General features: G+C 45.2%; 1 long non-coding RNA gene across 1 annotated transcript in view; it reads left to right on the forward strand.

The window, feature by feature from the left end:
• Window positions 1-23,016, forward strand: part of LOC138468531 (uncharacterized) — a 365,884-nt gene that overhangs the window by 83,426 nt on the left and 259,442 nt on the right. The window contains exon 2 of the long non-coding RNA XR_011268307.1: window positions 17,473-17,607. This is a non-coding gene — a long non-coding RNA (uncharacterized lncRNA). The remainder of the gene's footprint in view (window positions 1-17,472; window positions 17,608-23,016) is intronic.

The following is a 23,016-nucleotide window of genomic DNA, read 5'->3' on the forward strand; positions in this document are numbered from 1 at the left end:
TATTGACTATGTTGATATGATCAACGTATGTCAAGGAAATAGGTATATGATTGTAGTTGTATGCCCATTCTCGAGGTGGATTGAAGCAGGGCCCTGTTCACACCCAGATGCATTCAGAGCAGCTAAATTCCTAGTGAGGGAGGTCTTCCCCATGTGGGGTGTGTGCGAGGTACTGCGGTCAGATAATGGCCCACATTTCGCAAACGAAATGTTCCAGCACATCACATCCTTACTGAACATCAAGCATAAATTTGCATGTGCATACCACCCACAGGCCAACGGTATATGCGAACGCCTGAATGGCCTATTAAAGGAGGCAATTGCAAAAATACAGCAAACAACAAAGAAGAGTTGTTTGTATTGCCTTCCACTAGCCCTATTTGAGCTAAGGAATAGACCAGGTTCCGACCACCACCTCACCCCTCACGAGGTGGTTACCGGACGTCAAATGCGCCTTCCCCTAACGCCAACATCAAGAGCATTCACCGATCACGAAAATACTGCAACTGTTCTTGGTGATGAAATGTACCAATATGTATCTTCTTTGATTACTAGTGTAGTGTTTGTGTCTCAACAGCTCGAGCGCACGCAGGGCGGGTCTAACAGTGATCAACAAGAAGACGCGGATAAAGAATTGGAAAAGGAAAGACTGTGCAAAGTTGCTAAAGGTGACCACGTACTACTTCGCAATTTCAACAGAAAGTGGAACAGCCCACGCTTCACTGGCCCCCATCTGGTAGAGGAGGTATCAACGAGAGCAGTAAAGCTACAGGACAAACGTGTCTGGAATCACGTACACGACGTAAAGATCTACAAACTCCAGACCCGCCCCAGCGCCACCGACAGGGCCACTGGAAGAACAACAACAGCGTCACCAATGGAGGAAGAGACTTCTACCACAACTAACGGCCTAAGTGTCCCCATACCCTGCCACCCCCCAGATTCCCCAGAGACAACTACTAGAAAAGAAAGGGGTGATCCCCATACCGCCCACCCCATGGTCACACGATTAAAAAGTAAAGAGACTTCCGCCAGTTGAGCCCCAAACCCTCTGCCCATTGACCCCCTACCCACTGCAGTAATAACTGAACTGAAGGACATTGTCTTGCACATATACACATGTAAACACCTGAATGTTCTCTTTCTTTTCTCTAGCACATGCAGGTACAGCGTATTATTGTACTGCTAAGAAAGTAGATAACTAACAAATTCACTGCCCAGGAGTAGATGGTACCCTCAGACGATAATTACTCGGAAGAATTGTCACACCAATTTGTATATGAAATAAAAAGGCCAACGTACCTGAAAAGAAGGAGGGTACATGTCCACGTGCCATGTTCTATGGCCATTCCTCTTGGCCATAGAACATTCAATGCCCCACCTCCAACCATACTTGCCTGCCCTAAGAGATAGATCGCTTAGATTGGCGTGGGAACAGCTATTTGCCTGGGCACTGAATGACTTGATAGGGAGAGCTCAAAAACGACAACTAACACTAATAACAAGCATATTAAGAGGTTTCAGGCGGGCAACTGTAACGTCGCAAGAATAAGCTGCCGGACTGCAGCAAGGTAAGAGCAAAATGCCGGTGAAATTAGCCTCTGTAATAAAATTGATAGGGATTTTAATGACCACCGGGTTCTTGGCTGCCTCTGTATGGCAGTACAGCTATGCTATCAATATTATTGCTGTACCCAAACCTAATACACCCCCACCCCCAGCTGCAACAGGTGTTACGTCAGGTGGTACTAGTAAAATTCCACACAAGGAAAATAGCGTTAAACGCAGCACATACTCAGATAATAAAGGTATTGACAACTACATACAAGATTCAGCACACATCTCAAACAACATATGGTACCAACACATGACCCACATAGGTAAGCAGACAACAGAAGACAGCTGCTACGTTTGCTCATTAATCCCATACGCCATGAGCGCTTCTCGAACATTTGTTGCCACGGAGATAGATGAAAAAATAGCACGATGTATAATATACCTGGCACTGTTCCAGACGAAAGTAAGATTTCAAGGGACAGCGGTGAAACTGGTGTGGAAAACACGAGATACATATCCATATGAAAACAACTTCCTCAAGACTTATTTGAGTTACCACAAGAGCAGTTTACATGCTGAAGCATTCAGATACATAACATGTGGTCCTGAAAAAGGAGAAACAAAGAAAGTAACACTACAATACCTACCATGTGATTGGTACGCCACTGAAGTCCCTGGTAAAAAAGGATGTTGGGAAAGACCACTGGTGACAATAACAGGGAAGGTGTACATGAACAGCAAATGGGACATAGGAGTGGTTGGCAGCAACATGGTAACAAGAGAAAATATTTCAACTATTGATGGACACAACCATAGATGTTGGATGACTTGGGTCAAGTACGTACCCATGCTCACGTGGATGGAGAAGGATGAAGACCCAATAACAATACTGCCGCTAACTGCGCCTAAGGTATGCTACCAACATAAAGGGGAGGTGGACGTAGGATACAACACCAGCTGTGCAAGCGTGATGGAGTTACCTGAGGGGGGAGCAGGAACAGCAGTAGTAATGGACCATTACTGGGCCTGTGGAGAAAAGGCATACCACACACTGCCCCCTCTGTGGAATGGTATATGCACTATGGTGCACGTTAATGTACCATCACTAGTGGTACCCCAGAAACATGTCAATGTGGCGAACTTCCCCAAAATGGATGAAGGGAACAAGAGGAAGAAGAGATCTGTACAACCTCAGAAGGGGCCAGAGAGCAAAACCAACGGCAATAATACTGTCCTGAATAGAAAGAAAAGACAAGGAGAACCTCTGACAGGAAATTACCTATGGGGAAGGTCGGAAACAGCACTCACTTCAATTCCACCAGAACACAGACAATTCAGCAGAGCAGCAATGTTCTTCTCCTCAATAATACATCCAGGACTACAGGCTTACGCAAACGCAAAATGGCTCCAGATAACTCGATGGGAACTAATGATGACTATTAATTATACAGTAAATGGATTCAACGCAATAAAAGAGGAACTGCGAGCTGTAAGAATGGTAGCACTTCAGAACAGATATGTACTGGACCTCCTCACAGGAATGGAAGGAGGAGTTTGCGCTAAGATAGGACAATCATGCTGCACATTCATCCCTGCCAACGATGCTGACAATGGTACACTGACAGAAGCAGTTTCACAATTGGCCCAGATGCACTCCAAAATGATGGATGAAAGTAAAGGTGTGAAAAAGGATGAGAGCTGGTTTTCAATATTATGGTCATGGATGCCATCTTGGTTGTCAGATGGACTGAAGATTATAGTTGGATGTACTATTTTGGCTGGAGCTACACTGATCATAATAAGATTTTGGAAGGCCCGGAAGGCACGCACCACAGACGAGATGATCGAAATGGTTGGTATGCACCTCTTGATGCCAACAGATGACGGCCAACACACAGGCACAATCATAAAAGTGAGAGAGAAGTTGCGCAACCAGATCATCACCAACCACCTGGACCCACCATCTGTGAAGCTCGAAAATCCAAGAAACCCAAGGAGCTACATAGGGAAATGGGTATACTGCACTCCTGGAGGAACCTGTGCATATATGTATTGGTCATTTGAAGACCATGTTAACCACTATGGACATTTGGGAGGAATAACTAAAATATGGAGAGTGAGAGGAGATAAAGAAAAGGATATGTTTGTGGTCGACAAGTCGACCAGAGGGGGGACTGAAGTGGGAGAGTGGAAGAACAGGCTCCCGCCCTTCCCCTCTCGCGCTTGGCCTAGAGGATCACGGCCTAGACACCCGCCATGAGAGGGGTTTGCCTATCTACCAGACGACCAAATACCCTGGTACAGGAACATACGGATGTGCCCACCTACCTGCCTAGCAGCCCGCCCTGCCCATGCCGACACCTGCGGCATGGATCAACTCGACTAAACCTACACGTCGTTAGAGATGCCATGACGACCTAGCCAACGGTCAGCACACCTGTGCAAACATGCACACCGGACACTCCCACACCAATCCACACGAAGAACATACTCAGTGCTATGGCGTAGGCGACAGACATACCCACGGACGTGCATCTTTATTATTTTCCACATAGGCTCTCAAAATGCAGAAACGCAAGACGCATAATGAACTTATCTAAAAAGGCTTGCTCACGCTTCTTCTAAAAACCATGTACCATAATGAAGAATATAACGGAGACACGATACTGGGGATAGAGCAATATGATACCGTAACCTAAAGCGCTCTGCATCAAACGGTTCCACCTATGCACCAGGCCCAAGTAGGCCGCAAGCAAAAGCTTCCATGAACATTGAATGAGCAAGAGCTCGGTTGCTGACCCTGCAGAATGAGCCCGGCGAAAGCACACAGCCAAGGGCACGATGTTGCAATCTCGCACGCCGCAAGCCGACGCCAAGGTCGCACCTGCAAGATAAACCAGGCACACAGTGGGAAAAACAATATTAATTGTGCAGAATTCTGCCTCAAACACGGTCCCACCTCACGTGACAAAGCCAAACCTGACAGGATGCCAAGCCCAGGAGGAAGGAGACGCCTGAATCCCACATTTCAAGACACAGGCAGATACAATTAAAAGACTCAATGGACATCTGCAGCAGTGGGAGTAGTCGACCTCCCAACATATGAATAAATCCTCACATTGTTTACACCTACCCATAGTGAAACATTGTTGCAAATGACAGGTGCACCGCGAGCTGGGAACAGCGATAGTCCCAGACTGGGAGGCTCGCGAGCGGACCAATCAGAACATGGGGCTCTTATCACTGACGCCATTAACATTGACCAATCCTCAGAGGTCTTCATGTAACAATTTTCATGTATCAAATTGAAGGGACAGCCCAAGTATATCACCTGACTGACCCTCAACCACTAACACCGTTCTCTATATGTATGCTATACTAACCCTAGCACTCGAGTAACCAATCCAGAGTGGAAATAGGTTTTTTGCTAAACTTTCTAAGGTGACGCAAGTAGCGCGTCATACTAAGGTAAAAAGGGCCTGCGAGCCCCACGATTGTGTGTGTGTCAGGACGGACGCGTACGATCCTTGACCCATCCCTGCCATTTTGTCTAATAAACAGCAGAATCACCTTGCTTCTTGCGTGTGTCTCATACTCTATCTCTTTTGGGATATACGGGAGGAGTTGGGGCCTCCCTGCCCGGAGGTCTGCGGACGGACCAGCCGACCCCGGCAGAAATTCCCCCTGACACTAGTATTTGATTATAACTTCTCAACTTCCTCCAATACTTTTTTTCTCAAAATCAAGGGGTTCTCTCTATTGAGACTATGTGAATTTATATTTTGTGGAGGTAGTTACTTATTAGTATTAAGAACCATTTAGACTAAAAGTGTGTTACTCGCGCTCTTTTTTATAGTGTTGATGTGATGTAGGAGAATCATAATTTGGGTGGAATCGATATGAAGTGAGAATAATACCCTTCCAGAATTTCCAAATAACTAAGATATCGTATCAGAATAAGCTAGTGGAATCTCAGTTCGTGCTTGAGTAATCTTTTGGGCCCCTGAGGAATGTCCAGCATTGGGTGGCAACATAAGGACAGAAAGATGTAGGATAATGAATAGTTTAGAAAATTGTATGGATACATGATTTCACTGAATACTCAGGAACAAATGTTTTTGTATTTAATGTCTTGGTGTTTATGTTTAAAGCATGTAATACTGATTGTTATACCCTAAGAAGAAAGTTCTCATGTTTCCTACATTATTTTCTAATTGTATGTGTATAGTTTATATATATGGTGATGTATTTGTTTTGCATGATAAAGTTATATACTTTTTCAAATAAAGTGTGTGAACAACACAAGTCCATTATTTCACCACTAAGTAAGGTTAGTTGAGAGAGTACACTAGGTAGTTTGTAGTTGTTTGAGATTCTCCCTTTCTTTGTTTTTTGTTTCAGTTGCCCAGTAAGTAGGAAGGCATCTGTATACCCTCTCATTTAGCGTGGGTTTACCATTTTATTTGTTCGTCACATCTTTTGAAACAACCATCCATCTTTTGTTTTTGTGTCCATTTTATTCCAAACTACTGTCCAAATGGTTGAAACCCTTACTTACAGATGCTGTTGTAAGGCATCTACAACAAGCTCTGGGGTGGGCCCGCAGCAGTGCTAACGAGGTGATGGTGTTTGCGGTAGCACAATACATGTGGAGAGAATGAGTATTTAGAACCCGAAAGAAGTTAAAGGCATACACGCCACAGTTTTGAAGATCAATCTGTCTGTTTACTGTGTACAATTTTATTTGTAGAAAGGTTTTGAATTTTAGTTTTATATGTTTGTACAAGCATGGTTGCTGATTAAAATTATTTACTTGACCTGGCTTGATTTCACTGGTTTTACCTGACGCATATTGCCAGACAGGGTAGCACCCTACTCTCACCCTACCCAAAGCCTCCTGGAGTTGCAAAAGGGAAGAAAAGGGAATGCAGTGAATAGTGTTAGCGAGGTAGTGCTAGATCCAAAAAGACCACACTACTGGTGGAGGTGAGGGAAGCCATAACAAGCAGTGCTGCCACCCAGAGAAGTCCAATGCTTGGCAGGTGCCAGATGCAGGTGTGTAGGATGTCTGGGAAGGGTATCCAATCAATATTTCGAAAACATATTCTCGAAATGCCATTTTTTCTAAAACAAAATGCCAAATTCTTTTTTTTCGAATGGTTATTTTTTTATTTTATATGTTTTCTTTTTGTTTGGTTACTAAAAAAAAAGTATCAATACATTAAAAACAGGTGGTTGGGAGGAACCCCCCCATTTCAAAAATAAAATAAAAAAAAAACATTTAAAAAAAAACATTCGGCAAAATTGCATTGAGGAAATGGCATTTCGAAAATATTGCGTTCAAAAAAGTCATTATAAACCTCTGGGAAGCATAATGGAGTAACAGGCTGTATATTGGTGATAAGGTGAAGAAAAGTGAAGAGGAGCAGGTGCCAGGGTGGTCAAGAAGGGTCCCCTTTATTGCGAAGAATGTTTGTTGCGCGCACCATATCGATGATGACAGCAAAACTGAGATAATGTTGCAAATCCATATAAATCACATAGGAAGATGCAATATTAAAACTGTAAATATAACACGAACACCAATTTATACAGGGGGGTGTTTTGCTTATACCGATTAGTTGTTACAGAGGCATTCTAAAAGTAGCAGGAATATTCTTGACGAGAAAGAGTATTGTTTTCCTAATAAGGTTGTACAACAGGTCAAGGTTCACATCTAAAATCTTTAGAGCGGATTAGTAATTTTTTTGGTGGTAGTAAACAGGGCTCGAGACCAGGGTCTGATGGATACGTATGTTTCCAGGTCATCAGAGATTGTATGTGGATGCATAAATTAGATTAAGGTGCCAGAAGTCTGTGGAATGGAGATGGCTACCTATAGTTCAAGGAAAATAATGTTTAAACAGACCTGTCTCCATTTGCTAAAATACGTCAGCTAGGCAATGTGCAATCATATGTAAAGCTAAAGGTCTTAGACCAGTTATTGCTAGCACTGAGTTATGTTTTCAATACTAATGTTTAAACCATGCACCAACATCAGAGCCTACTATAATGAATCCCAAGAAGAGGTGTGTTTTAAATATGATCTGAATATAAGACTGAAGATAAACCTGACCAATGAAAATGGATGGATTGGGGAAGGATGGGATTTCTTTGAAGAGGTTTTGTCCAATCATATTTGGGGGTTGGGTGTTAATAAAAGTGTGCATGAGTGTTTTATTATTGTTGCAACAGTGTATAAACTGCCAACTGATGTTGTATTGTTGAGACTTGGGTTAGTTTGGTCCTGCAACACCATCTAACTGTTCCCCAGAGCTTTGTACAATAAACTTCCTATATTTACAACCGTATAATCGCTAAGTGGTGGGCCTGTTTTGGGTTAAGGTGATTAAAGGTCCAGCCCCATATTTGGCGTGTCAGATTGGAGCCCAGGCATTCAGAGACATTGGGGGTCATCTGTCCACACCTCTCAACTGCGACATATCACGTCAGGGACCACTCTTCCATTCATGGTGAAAAAGAGGTCTGCAGATGCCATATTGGTTGAAGGTCCATTTGCTCCCAGGAGACGTGGTGCCACAGCCTAGCAGTGCGGAACGGTTTAACAAAGCAACAGATCAGAGCACCTCGGGTTCACATGAGTACACGGTCGGGGGTGTAAAGCAAGGGGGAAAGAGGGGTAAAAAGTGGTTGTTTCTTTGATTTATGGGGTCTTGGTTTTTGTTTCGCTTTTACGGGGTAAGGGTAGATTTGGAGTGTGGGTGTGAAATTAGTTGAGGTTACTGGGTTTTGGAAAAGTGGATGATGTTTTTTGATAGAGTGGTTGAACTGTTCTGTGTTGTAAGTCCTTTATATATATTTTTAGTTTGTTATTTTAGAGATGTGACAGGATATTTTAGGGCACACGCCAAGTGTGAGGCTTGTCCTGATACCTTTTAGTTTGCTTGTCTGGTTGTTTGGAGCCCTCACCTGAAGGTGGGGTGGTATCTTAGGGTAAGTCCAACCATAGATACCTTTCTGAAGAAGGCCTTGACATTCTTTGGTATTTTCTGTGTGGGCAGAACCCCTCACCTTGATTTTCTTGGTTACTCCATTAGTCAGGAAAAGATGGTCTTGTAGTAGAGAAGACCGCACTAGTAAAATAAAAAGAGAGCGAGAGCAGCGTTCTGTAGTGGAAAACATTTGCCCCACCTATGCTCGAGTGGTGGGGATATCTCGGAAATATTGGCCGCCAAGTGTTTTTGATAAGTTGCTGTCTTGTGTGTATGAGTGAGAAGTAGAATTGAAGTAAATAGTTGAGTGCAGTAATTGTGGTATATGGCGAGTATGGTGAATGAGTGTGAAATACGACTAAGGAATTGGGTAAGTGTACCAAAGGGAGCTCTTGCGTGAACATGTTATTTATTGCGACAAGTTCAGATTTTTTGTGAAACTGTGTTTTGATAAATTGGATTTGAGTATGGAGACTCTGTTGAATCATTTGTGCCATGGCTTTATTGTGAACATTTCAAAATATTTGGGAATGGTTGCGGGAGAGTAAGGGAAAAATTATTAATTCTTGACCTAGTGAGGGATCCTATGATACAGGGATATTGGAGAACCTGCATACCTTTTTAACCACAGAGCACAAGGGCACGAAGTTAGAAAAGCGGTTAAACATTTTGGAATTATAGAGGATGTATGATAAAACTGAGAAGGGCCATAATGTTGAAATTGGGGGAGAAGGGCCAAAAAAGGAGGGGTGCATGAATTTCTTCTGCAACGCCCCCATTTTGGCTGCTGTCCTTTATCACCAACAGCGGGGAACACATACCCTGAGTTTGTACCACGATTTTCCCAAGCAGGGACTCCAGTGGTTGCAATACAGACACAGGTAACGCTTCCATCAGATAAGATTTCTAAGAACTGGGATTCGGAGGACAGTCGAAGGGTAACTCCTTCAATGGTTAGGGAGGCAGAGAGGTCAAAAATAGAGAGCGGGAAGGGGATAGCTCCCCCAATTGCTAGGTTAGCAGATAGATTAAGAGTACAGGAGCAAGAAAGCGTAAGACCGATAGTTAGAAGAGCGAAGGAAGGTTTGGAAATGAGAGCAAAAGAAGAGGATAGGCCTCTTCCTGCAAGGATAGAGGATAGATTGTGAAGAGTGATAGATGTGCAAGAAAGGGAACAGATGATGGACGTGCTACTGCTAGCAAAGGAAGAGCACATTCTGTTATGGTGGCAGAGAGATGAAGAGCGGGAGGAAGTGAGAAGACAGGTAAGGGATGTAGAAGGCAGGTGGTGGAGACATGGGCAGTTTCTTGTTCGATTGGACAACTCGGTTATCAGACCGGTTGAGGTGGACATGGAGAACAGGGATGCTGCCTGTGGTACAAAGGCTGAGCAGGGAGAACAGGAGACAGCACCATAGGGTAGTGCTGATTATGTTTCCAGGCCTGTAGAAGGGGTAGGGGATGTAGCAGTCAGAATAGATGACAAAGAAGGAGAAGAATGGCATGTCGGGCAAGGGGAGCAGGGTGTAGGCACTCTACCTTCCGCTCCAGTAGCAGCAATAGAAATCACACCATGGAACTATAGACCACTCTAGGGTACTCACATGATTATAGATGTTGCTAGTGGAGAGATGGGGAAGCCACAGTAAAAACCGGTATAACTCAGTTTCCGTTGCTCCAGAAGGGTCTGGGTGTGACGTATTATGTCCTGTGGTCACACATGTACCAGAATATTTTTATGAAGATGCTTCCTTCGCTCAGTCCTGTCCATTACCACCGATCCGGAAGAAGGTGTTCAGGTAAGTGACCAAACGTTTTCATTTATGGTTGACACAGAAGCTGCCAAGTCTTGTATTAAGGAAGATGACTTCCCCTTGCCACGAAACTCAAATGACATGCAGGGATTTTCTGGGGCTGTCCTGTTAGTTCTTCATACTGAAAATCTTCATATCAAGGTGGGTAATCAAAATGTATCAGCCACTTTGTTGTATTGGATTTATGCATTAGAGAAACACAGTGCTGGTGTCATGATGGCCATAGGCGACATGAAGAGCTTATTCACGGCCCTAATGGGGGAGTGGTCAGATGAACTTCGGAAGAGGTTCGGGTATCCGGGAGTTCAGTTGGATAAAAATACCCACGATGGAGCAGCTTTTAATAATCTTAGGGCACAGGTATGGGGGCCTTGCAGATTATATACCCCGACACGCCTGATATCAATTCGATTTTAGCTAAAACGATAAAATTGGATGATGATCTTGCCTGCACACATCCAGTGAATTCAGGAGATGTGGAGGGCAGAAACAGGAGAAGCATGGGACAAGAATGCAGTGATGATTTACCACATGCTGAAGAAGGGACTTCCAAAAGAAGTCCAGCACAATTTAGATAAAGCAGTATGGTTGGAAGCCAAGAGTTGGCCAGAAATTCAGGCACACATTATGAATTTATGCAAGAGAAGACAGGAAAAATATAGGGAGAATGTAGAGCAGAAACAAAAAGCAGAGACTAAGCTTGTTCAAATGAAATTGTCAAAGATTTGTTTAGAAGGGGAAGTAATTACAAATACTGTGGAGGGTCAGCAGGGGCAACAGGGACAACCAGGACACAGTGAATTGGGTATGATGCAGTGCTGGAGGGACGGTATGTTTCTTGTTTGACGCCAATGAGATGATTTCTGAGGGGCAGAGGAGGATTTCCACATGGACTTCCCGAGTCATTGGCAGGTTGCGAGGAATGTGTCCCCGGTTTAATGGGCCAAAAGGAAACAAATTATGGAGAATTGTATGGGATTCAGTGTTGGTTGTCTGGAATGTTTGGGCACGTATCATGGGATTGTCATGAACGGCAACAGTACTTTAACATGGGAGCCCAATAGATGCATGCCCCGACCATGCCATATGTCCCAGGTCCTGTGCAATTGCATCAGACACTGATTGAACAAAGCTTAGCAACTGGGGGTGCACAGACCTTTGGAATCCCACCAACCATGCCAGCACAAGCATCAGTGGACTCATGGGACAAGAATCCTTTTCCCCAAGGGACAAATGCACACTACTTAAAGTGTTTTAAGTGTTTTCCTTTCCCAGGTGCTAAAATGTACCAGGAGTAGGGCAGCCCACAAGGATCTCTGATGTGCCCAGTCCTGTCCATTACCACCGATCCAGAAGAGGAACCCTAGATAGGTGTGCAGGTAGGTGACAAAACGTTTTCATTTATGGTTGACACAGAAGCTACCATGTCTTGTATTAAGGAAGATGAATTCTCCTTGCCAAGAAAATCAATGGACATGCAGGGATTCTCTGGGGCTGTCCTGTTAGTTCTTTATACTGAAAATCTTTGTATCAAGGTGGGTACTCAAAATGTATCAGCCCCTTTGTTGTATTGTATGTATACCCTAGCAAAACCTTTGGGAAGGCACATCCTTAGAAAATTGCAGATGTTGATTGCCCTCATGGAGTTAAGTATGATATGTTCAACCTCAGGGATGTATCCGGTAAGGCAAGCAGCACATTTTCAGACCTATTGTAGCAACAGTGCAATTAGGGGTGGTTGCCATGCATACAGCATTGTTTCACTATGAGGTGATTTTTTTGGGAGTTGGGTCCCGGGAATGAGTACAATTTGAGTTTTTATTTTGGCCTGATGTGCCACAGGAAATAATGCCAGGCTCCATTGTTACAATTATCTTAGAGGCTGTAGTGATTAAAAAGAACAGGCAGGTTCTCGCAGGAACATCTGAGGAATGTGACAGTGGCGCACAGTTCTGTGCATTGATCCAACCTTATCTCTAAGGGACATGTCTGACAAGCAATTGTTCGAAGACACTGAAGACACAGGAGAGATGGTCTTTGAATTGGGGTGCTGTGCCAGATAGCGCTAGAGCAAAGGGAAGTGTCACAAACTAGTCTCGAGAGGATAGCTCAGCGGCAATTTGCTCGCCTTGGAAACAAGATGACACAGAACAACACAGGTTCGATCCCTGGGTACGCGCTTAGAGTCCTCTGGGCATTAAGCGTGTTATAAATATCATTATCATATCATGCTCATCATTCAAAATACATCGTCTTTTTGGAAGGAGGATTTGGGAAAAGTGGCGGTCCATTTGTGGGCCAGAAATCCTCATGATTTCGGGCTGCTAAATAGTGTTGGAGCAGTGAGGACACAATTGAAACCCGGTGCAATATTACCACAGGTTAAGCAGTGCCCCATGTCCAAGGAGGCAGACAAAGGGATTCATGAGAACATTATAGCATGGTTAAATCAAGGTATAGTACAACCCTCTGTGTCCCCATTCAATATGGCTATCTATCCAGTGAAGAAGGTGAAGGGGTGCAATTGGAGTATGGTCCAGAATTTGAGCCCCCTCAATGATATTGTTGAGGTGGAATGTCTGGTGTTACCAAATTCTGCCACCATTCTGTGTAACATCCCTACTGGTTAGACCCACTTTGTGGTAGTTGATTTAAAGAATGCTTTTTTCTCTGTTCATTTAGACCCTCATTCTCAGTACCTCATGGCATTTGAGTATCATGGTCAGAGATATGAATACACACAAGGTTGCTCCAGGGGTACTGCGAATCTCTAAGTATTTTTAACAGGGTGGTTCAGATGGATTTGGGGAATTTACATGTGTCCAGTACCGTAATTGGGTTAGTGGATGATATATTAGTCTGCAGCACATCAGAGGAGCAGTGTCGAGGAAACTCAATAACACTCCTCAACCTGCTTGCAGAGAAGGGGTATAAAGTGGACAAAGAGAAATAGCAATACTGTCAGACATAGGTTATTTATTTGGTGCAACTAATATCGCCTACAGGAAGGAAGTTAATGCCAGAGAGAGCCACCACAGTTCAAAATACGCCTCAGTAAATCAAATTCAGCAGTTTTCAGGGCTCTGTAACTATTGTAGATCATGGACTTTTGATTACTCTAGTTATGTGAGTCCCTTACTGCAGGGTCTAAAGGAAGCACAGAAGACAAAAAGTCAGCTAGAGTGGTCTGAGGGTTTTGGGACTTGCTTTTGAGAACTCAAGGCTGCGATCAGCAATCCTCTGGTACTGGTGACCCCAAATTACAAGAAGCCATTCTGTCTATTTTCCCATTCAAACATGCAGGTACTGACAGCATTCCTGGCCGAGCATACATCACTATGCCACAAACATTCAGCAAATTACAGCGGACTCCTAGACCCAGTTATGTAGGGTGGCAGCGGCTTTTGCAATTCAAAAGACTTCAACCATCACGATGGGTTGCCTGGTGACATTGTACGTAGAGCATGCAGTCTTCACAAATCTAGAGAAAAACTAAATCTACATCGACAACTCTGAGAATGTCAGGGTATGAGGTCATTTTTATCAAATTCATTCATTTGTCCAGTGCAATGTCACCTAGTAAATCCAGCAAAATTTGTAGCAAAGCTTGTGCAGCCTAAGGATATTGTTTACAATTATATGACGTATGAAGGAGAAGAGGAAGAGAGGATAAATGTGAAAGAGGATGCCCTGAAGGGGGGGTGAGATGATTTTTGTTCATGGGTCTATAATCATCAACCAAGAGACAGAAAAGAGGCATACAGGCACAGCTCTTGTGGGCCTTGTGGATGAGGAGTACTGGGTCGGATTGAAGAAAGAGTTGCCTTCTCATTATTCTGCGCAAGTGGCCTGGAGGCACTTATAGAGGTGGCAAAATTGTGCAAGGGGAAGGCGGTCCCTGTTTATTCGGACTCCGCATACATCACCTCCACTGTCCATTCTGGGTTATCAAGATGGCAGAGAAAAGGATTTAGGAGGTCTGGCGGTTTCCCTGTCCAGCATGTTTCGCTGGTATCCAGGCTAATTGAAGCGCTAACCTTGCGAGCAAAGATAGGTCTAGTGAAGTGCGCTGCCCACACTAACCACACTAATTCAATAGCTTTTGGATATAATGCTGCAGACAAGGCAGCAAAGGGTGTTGGTATTTTCCTTTAACAGATTCTCAGAAAAGGGAAACCATGTCCCAACAAGTACAGTTACCAGCCCCGTACACCCCAGTCCCGATGCTCCAAATAATAGAAATACAAGGGAAAGCCCCTAGAGAAGAACAGAAGCTGTGGAAAAAGAGAGTATGTATTCTCTCACCAACAGATTTGCTATGGAGACAGGAGGTGATAAGGAAGGTAGTAATGCCTGTAGAGCTGTTTCTTTTGGCCCTAGAGCAACTACATTACCCATCGCATATTTCTCAATGACAAATTGCAGCAGAGCTCCAGGAGAATTGGCTTTTCCCTAACTTACAATAACAGTTAAGTATGTTAGGAGGAAATTGTGTAGTGTGCAAGGAGTTCAATCCTGGAAATACCATGAGGTCAGTAAGAGGGGTCTTGGCCAGGCCCTCAGGTCCATTCAAGGAGTTCCATATTGATTTTGTGGACATGATAAATAGGTGCAGCAATTACAGATATCTTATTGTGGTGGCTTTTCCATTTTTCTGGTCGCTTGAGGTTGGTCCCTGCATACACCCTGATGCTAAATCGGCTGCAATAATTCTGGTGAGAGAGGTATTTCTGAGGTGAGGAATTTATGCAGTTCTTAAATCTGACAATGGAGCCCACTTCTTTAATGCCTTGTTCACAGAAATCACTTTGCTGCTAGGAATAAAACATTGGTCATGCTCGGTGTACCACCTGCATGCCAATGGGTTCATGGAGAGGCTCAATGGGATCCTTAAGGACCTTAACCAAATTGCGTGCAGAGTTAAATAAATCCTGGCTCACCTGCCTTCCACTAGTTTTATTTTACATACAAAATCAGCCAGGGAAGAACCATCATTTAAGCCCTCTCAAAATCGTGACTGGAAGTAGACTACATATACATCTCTCACCTAGATGTATGACATCAGATGCACACAAGACCACATCATTCTTAGGGGAGGAGATCAAGGAGTATCTTACAACATTAGCAAAAAGTGTTAAGATTATATCATCACAAGTTGTGTCTTCTCGCCAACAGACAACAGGAGAAAGTGTTGAGACTATTGACGATCAGCACAAGATATAGCTTATTCCCAGTGACAGAGGACACAGTCTACATCCGCACCTTTGTGCATCATTGGAACGAGCAGCATTACCATGGTCCACAAACAGTAGTCTGTGTGACTCCAACTGCCGTGAAGGTGGAGGGCAATAAGAATTGGATCCACCTAAAAGATACTTGAAGGGATAATGGCAACCCTCCACCTGCACGTGAGCAGGAGCAGGCATAGAAGTTAAGAACTCCCTGAGGGATTCACTGTTCATTTGAGTGCAATGGGTGGTGCAGATGGAGGTCTGGAGTTTTAATAGTTTTGGTGTGAGAAGAGAAATGTTTATGATTGTAAATTTTGTAAAAATTAATGTTTATGTGTTTTTTTTTGGGCCTTGTGTAATCATGTTTGAAAATGACAAATGGGAACCGATTTTAATTGTCTATTCTTATGAAGAATGATGAGAAAATGTTAAGAGGAAAAGGAAATGTTGATAATGATTCTTTTTATTATGATGATGATAAGTTAAATCCCATAATGGATGCACATTGTTTCACAGCTGAGAAAGTATGTTATGGCCATATGAGAAAGGTGGGGAGGGAGAGATCTGTAGGATATTGCTACATCTGCTCTCTCATTCCCCATGCTTCTGGCATTCTTAGGGTGTTTATTCCAAATGAGATGGAGGTAGCAGATGCGCTATGTCTAGTGCACTTAGCCCTGTCCAGGGTATGAGGGCAGTTTAAAGGGCAGTCAATTACAGCATCAGCTATACCCAGTGATGAAGACTGTTCAATGGCCGAGAGGGCAGAGTGCAAAAATATTGGAAGGAGCTCTTTTTTCTAAGAATCGATGGGAGAAAGGGGTGAAGAGTTGCAGAGCTGAAGGAATTAGGGGATTCTCGGAAAAAAGGGTGGCACAAACAAACAAATAATGTGGGACAGTATGGAAAAATAATATGCACTATCTGACGGGGCTCAAAGAACCAGAACAACCTGTTAAGATACAGACACTTAGCAATTTTTCTCTGTGTTTTAAGGCCCTTTGGCACAAATGGGAACTGCAGTAACACTTTATGGATTGCATATTAGCTGGGGGTATGGCTGTCCTTCTTGTCAACTTTTGGATCAGTGGACAGCGTGCATACAGGCCGTTGCCTCCAGCCTTTCGAGGTGTGTGCAGTTTCTCTACCCTTCATGTGCTCATCCTTGTAATCCCTGAAGAGAATTTGATTCTGCTCATCCAATGCATGACATTATATTTGTGCCCCCTTTGTCCCCTGTGCCCCTTATGTCCCCTTCATCACCACATAATGACAAATCAGAGTTTGTGTTTGATAGTGAAAATACTAAACAATTCTGATGCAAGAAAGGGTCAAACTACCACTTAGCAGCAACATAACAGGCCTTAGCAGACATTCCTGATTGATTTTGGCTGTTTAGCCACACAGAAACCTTGTGTTCCTCCCTCCTGGCACCTGGTGTTCAAGCAGCGGCAAATGCCAGATAGATCCATGTGACCTAGTGTGAACTCTTTCTCTTTGTGAATAATTCTGAGTCAGTGTTTAGCGCCATTAAGGAAGAATTGTGTCCTCATAACTTTGCATAACCTGTACATACTTGACCTCTTGACAGCAATGGAGGGCAGAGTTTGCCGGAAAATAGGGGTTACCTGCTGTACATTTGTTCTTCCAAATGACACAGAGAATGGCACACTCACCAGAACTATCGCTGCTCTGCATAAAACTGAAAGATGTCATGGAAACTTAGGCTGGGATCACCATCGACTCATGGATAAACATGTCGTTTCATGGGTAACTCCATGGCTAAGTCTTGGTGTGAAGATTCTGATGCCTTTTTTTGTCTTTTTATTTGTTCTTTTTTGCTCCTGCAAAATCATTTCATGTTGCTGCTTTGTTCAGGTACCAATAGGTGCGGCCATGATGATCGTAAGTCTGTCCAAGACTAGGGCCACCAATACTTCATCCCATACGAATACTCAAACTGAAGTTGTTATGTTTCCTCCACCAAAGTGGCATGCTCCTGTGGAGCAGCAGGTAGGTTACAGAAATGGTGGGGGCACGAGTTGGGTTGATTCAGCAGAGAAGTATGCCCATATTGAGACCGGGGTGAGAGATGGTTTTAGAGATGTTCCCCCAGAGGATGATTATTTGTTAGTTAAAGTATTAACTAAAGGGGGGAATGTTGGGCTGGTCAAGGAGGGTCCCCTTTATTGTGAAGAATGTATGTTACGCACACCATATTGATGATGACAGCAAAACTGGGATAGTGTCAAAAATCCATATGAATCACGTAGGAAGATGCAATATTAAAACTGTAAATGCAACACATACACAAACTCATACAGGGCATTGTTTTTCTTTCAACAATTAGTTGTTACACATGCATTCTAAAAGTAGCAGGAACACTCTTGACGGGAATGAGAATTGGTTACTTAGTAATAAGGTTGTCCGAACTGGGCTGGGCAAGGTTCACAGTGCTTGCAAGAGAACAGATGTCATCTGGCCGTTTGTATTAAAATCTTTAGACAGATTAGTCTTTTGTTTGGTGGTAGTAAACAGGGCCCGAGGTCAGGGTCTGATGGTTAAGACTCCAGAAGTCTGTGGAAGGGAGATGGCTATCTATAGTTCAAGGACACTAATGATTAAACTGACCTTCCTCTAATTGCTAAATTGCATCAGCGAGACAATGTGCAATCATATGCAAAGTTAAAGGTGTTAGGCTAGTTATTGCTAACAATGAATTATGTTTTCATTGCTAATGTTCAAACCATGCACCAACGTCAGAGCCTACTATAACGCATTCCAAGAAGAGGTGTGTTTTGCATGTGATCTGAAGATAAGAATGAGAATAAGCCTGAACAATGAAAATGGATGGATTGGGGAAAGATTGGATTTCTTTGAAGAGGTTTTGTCCAATCATATTTTGGGGTGGGTGTTAATAAAAGTATGTAGGAGTGTTTTTTTTTTATTGTTGCAAAAGTATAAAAAACTGTCAACTGACGTTGTATTGTTGAGACTTGGGTTAGTTTGGTCCTGCAACACCATCTAACCGCTCCAGAGAGCTTTGTACAAAAATATTGCTTCATGTACAACTGTGTACTCGCTTCTTAAGTGGTGCGCCTGTTTTGGGTTAAGGTGATTAAAGGTCAACCCCCACACAGGGAGAGCCCTTGGGAGCAGAACTCGGGAACTGGGGAGCAGAACTCTAGCAAATACTTGGATGAACTGTGCACTGTAGTATTTCATTCTCGCTCATTTAGACTTATCAGAAAGTAATTATTCAGTCCTGAAGAAATGAGCCTCAGCATGGGTGTGCAAGAAGTCAGGAAATGTATTTGGTGGGATGAGATTGATTCCATCTACTAACCAGAAGCCATTGATGACCACATGATGTGGTGGTGGGATTACCAAAGGTGGCACCTATTTTGCATAAAATACAGGAATATTTTTATGGAATTAAGCATAGTTCAGTGCGATTTAACAGCTGATTGCCTATAAAGACTCCTCTTCAGGCCCAGCAAGAGTTAGAAACCATGGCATGTGATGGGGGCTCTGTCTGCATAGCTATAGGGTAAGCAGCAAACAGATTGGAAAAGGTCTGATGCATTAGGCCCAGTTTTATTCAAAGATACAAATGATGGGAGAAAGGTTTTTCCTGCATCTGGAATAGCTGATTAATATACCAGAGAATACAGCCTGTGTTCCAAGCTTTCTGATTGGCTAGCACCCCTGCCTAGGGCGCAAATGCCATGTAGTTGGTGTTGACTTCATACAATGGTAATTTCGCCACTTTCTCTCCAACTTTGGGGTAATTCATAGAATTTCGCGCACAAGTGGTGCACGCGGCTGGCGCACAGTGTGCGCATGCAAATGTCTGCACCAGCCGCGTGCGCTAAAATCGATTTCTGCGCACAGCGTATTCATGGATTTTAGCCTCCAAAACCAGCCATGGTGCAGAGTGCCGCAGCGACCCTGCAGCAGCACCAGTTACGCCCCCAAGAACGCCCTTGTGCAAGGAAAAGTCATCAAAATCCCCAATCCACCGCAAAGGGATGCGCTAACCCTGGACCAGTTTACAGGGCTGCGAAACAGCAAACGGCAAGCGAGGAACGTGTATTACTGGGGTTCGTGTGAAGTTTCACACGCGATAGGCCCTGTTCGAGCGGGGTACGTGTATAACTGGGGTTCGCATGAAGTCTCACATGCGATTGGATCCGGGTACGTGTATTTCGGGGGTGCGCGGGAAGTTTCACACACAAAAGGGCCTGTGCGAGTGGGGTACGTGTATAACTGGGGTTCTCGGGAAGTTTCACATGCGATTGGAGCAGGGTACGTGTATTACGGGGGTTTGTGGAAAGTTTCACACGCGAAAGGGCTTGTGCGAGTGGGGTACGTGTATAACTGTGGTTCGCGGGAAGCTTCACACGCGATTGGAGCAGGGTAGGTGTAATACGGGGTTCGCGGGAAGTCTCACACGCGATTGGATCCGGGTACGTGTATTTTGGGGGTGCGCGGGAAGTTTCACACGCGAAAGGGCCTGTGCGAGTGGGGTACGTGTATAACTGGGGTTCGCGGGAAGTTTCACATGCGATTGGAGCAGGGTACGTGTATTACGGGGGTTTGCAGGAAGTTTCACACGCAAAAGGGCCTGTGCGAGTGGGGTACCTGTATAACTGGGGTTCGTGGGAGGTTTCACACGCTATTGGCCCTGTGTGAGTGGGGTAAGTGTATAACTGGGGTTCGCGGGAAGTTTCGCACACGAAAGGGCCTGTGCGAGTGGGGTACGTGTATTACTAGGGTTCGCGTGAAGTTTCACACGCGAAAGGGCCTGTGCGAGTGGGGTATGTGTATTACTGGGGTTCGCGTGAAGTTTCACAACGTGAAAGGTCCTGTGCGAGTGGGGCACGTGTATTACTGGGGTTCGCGGGAAGTTTGACACATGCGATTTGAGCAGGGTACGTGTATTCCTGGGGTGCGTAGGAAGTTTCACACGCGATTTTGCGGTCAAAGTGGTGTACTGAATTTCGGGGGTGCGCAGGGAGTCCTACACGTGAATTGGCAGTGTGGGTCCTCCGAGGTGTCCCCTCTACACCCTCCATGGCCCCTGCAGACAGCCCACACCACAGGGGACTACCCTGCACCCCTGGTCATGTCCCGCAGGCAGCCCATCTACCATGGGCCTGCCCCCCAGCGAAGCCACATTTCAGCTTGCACTACTGATCGCCCACTCATGTCCCCCTGCACCCCCACCCCCCAGCAGTCAGGGGCACCTGCCAGCAGGCCCCCACTCATGTCCCCCTGCACTCCCACCCCCCAGCAGTGAGGGGCACCTGCCAGCAGGCCCCCACTCATGTCCCCCAGCACCCCATCCCCGAGCAGTCAGGGGCACCTGCCAGCAGGCCCCCACTCATGTACTCCCTGCACCCCCACACACCAGCAGTCAGGGGCACCTGCCAGCAGGCCCCCACTGATGTGCCACTCATGTCCCCCTGCACCCCCACCCCCCAGCAGTCCGGGGCACCTGCCAGCAGGGTCCCACTCATGTCCCCCTGCACCCCCACCTCCCAGCAGACAGGGGTATCTGCCAGCAGACCCCCACTCATGTCCCCCTGCACTCCCACCCCCAGCAGTCAGGGGCACCTGCCAGCAGGCCCCCACTCATGTCCCCCTGCACCCCACCCCCCAGCAGTCAGGGGCACCTGCCAGCAGGCCCCCACTCATGTCCCACTCATGTCCGCCTGCACACCCACCCCCAGCAGTCAGGGGCACCTGCCAGCAGGCCCCCACTCATGTCCCACTCATGTCCCCCTGCACCCCCACCCCCTAGCAGTCAGGGGCACCTGCCAGCAGGCCCCCACTCATGTCCCCCTGCACCCCCACCCCCCAGCAGTCAGGGGCACCTGCCAGCAGGCCCCCACTCATGTCCCACTCATGCCCCCCCTACACGAAATAAAGATGCAGTCATGGCCCACTTCTACACCAAAAAATACCACATCACGCCACCCCATTCTTGAGACGCAATGATTGCCCAATCCACCCTACACTGACATGCCTATCTCAAGACACAAACCAAAACTCAACTATGTACATCAACACATGTCCATCACAAACATACACTGGTTGGCATTGCTTGTGTAAACCCACAATTTCACATGCATCAACCCAATGAGCAAATCCCACACATGGAAATAAAATATGAAAATGTATTATGTACATAAATAAATAAATGAAATGAAAGCATACCAAAAGATCAAACATGAAATGAAAAGCATGTGAAAAAGATGAGTGAATGAAAATGATAAGCAATGCAAATAAATTTGAAAGAAAAACAGTCCAAACTCTCCCTCCACCAACGCAAATCCAAAAAAAGGTTAAAAAAAAGATATCCATTGTTTCATGTTCATAATGATAAATAAAAATGCGAAATCAATCCATAGTCCAACTATTTACAATACATTGTCCTGAAAAAAAAAAACATTACTCGATGTCCATAATGAAAAAAAAAAATCCTAATTAATCCATGATATAACTATATACAATCCATTGTCCAAAATAAAAATCCATTAATCCATGTGCAAAAATCCCAAAAATAAATCAATCCATTGTTCAACGATGTAAAGGGTCTAAGAGCCCAACTAAACAAATGGAACCTACCTAAGAAACTACCTAAAAATATAGCTATATACAAATGTGTGTGGCATTGTCCATTGACCACAAATAAAAGGAAAATGAAAAGGAAAGCTAACTCTAAAAACTATTTACAATGGCAGCGGGTTAGTCTGAGGGCTCACTTTTGGATGTCCCGGGCCAGGGCATCATCGAACACCTGCTCAATGTCCTGGAGGCGGTCCTCTTCCATGGCCCCGAGGGTTCGCAGGGACGACGCCATGTTCTCCTCCAACTCCCTGCGAATTGCCTCGAGGCACTCGGCCCGCCTCAGGGCCCACCGCATGGAGTTCTTCGCCCTGACCATTGTGAGCCGTGCCTCTTCTGCCTGCTACTGCTCTGCATCTATAGCATGGCCTGACCGCTGCCACACGGAAGACACTTCCAGTCCTGGGTCCTCCTGCCCTCTGGCCGATGCCTGCCCCTCCGATGACGAAGGCCCCGAGCCATCATGGCTCCCACCTTGTTGCTGCTGCTGCTGTGCCTCTGCCTGTGCCCTGGCTCCTGCTGCCTGCACATCCTCCTCCGGCTGGGGTGCAGTTTTTGATGTGGCCACCCCTGCTGGACGTCCGACTCCCAACTGTGGCAGGGATGTGTCCTCCACCAGACTGGCCGCAGGGTCAGAGGCAGCTCCACAGGGTACCCAGGTGATACATGGGTGGGAAGATGACATGCAGTATGACCGGCGCATAGGGGGTTCAGTTGAGTAGAGGGTCGGAACAAAGTCCAGCAAACAGAGGAATCTAGCCCTGGTGAGCTGTCCTAGTAGGTCAACGC

This window comes from Ambystoma mexicanum, chromosome 4q (genome assembly GCF_040938575.1).
Source record: "Ambystoma mexicanum isolate Mex_15411 chromosome 4q, UKY_AmexF1_1, whole genome shotgun sequence".
NCBI classification, from domain to species: domain Eukaryota; kingdom Metazoa; phylum Chordata; class Amphibia; order Caudata; family Ambystomatidae; genus Ambystoma; species Ambystoma mexicanum.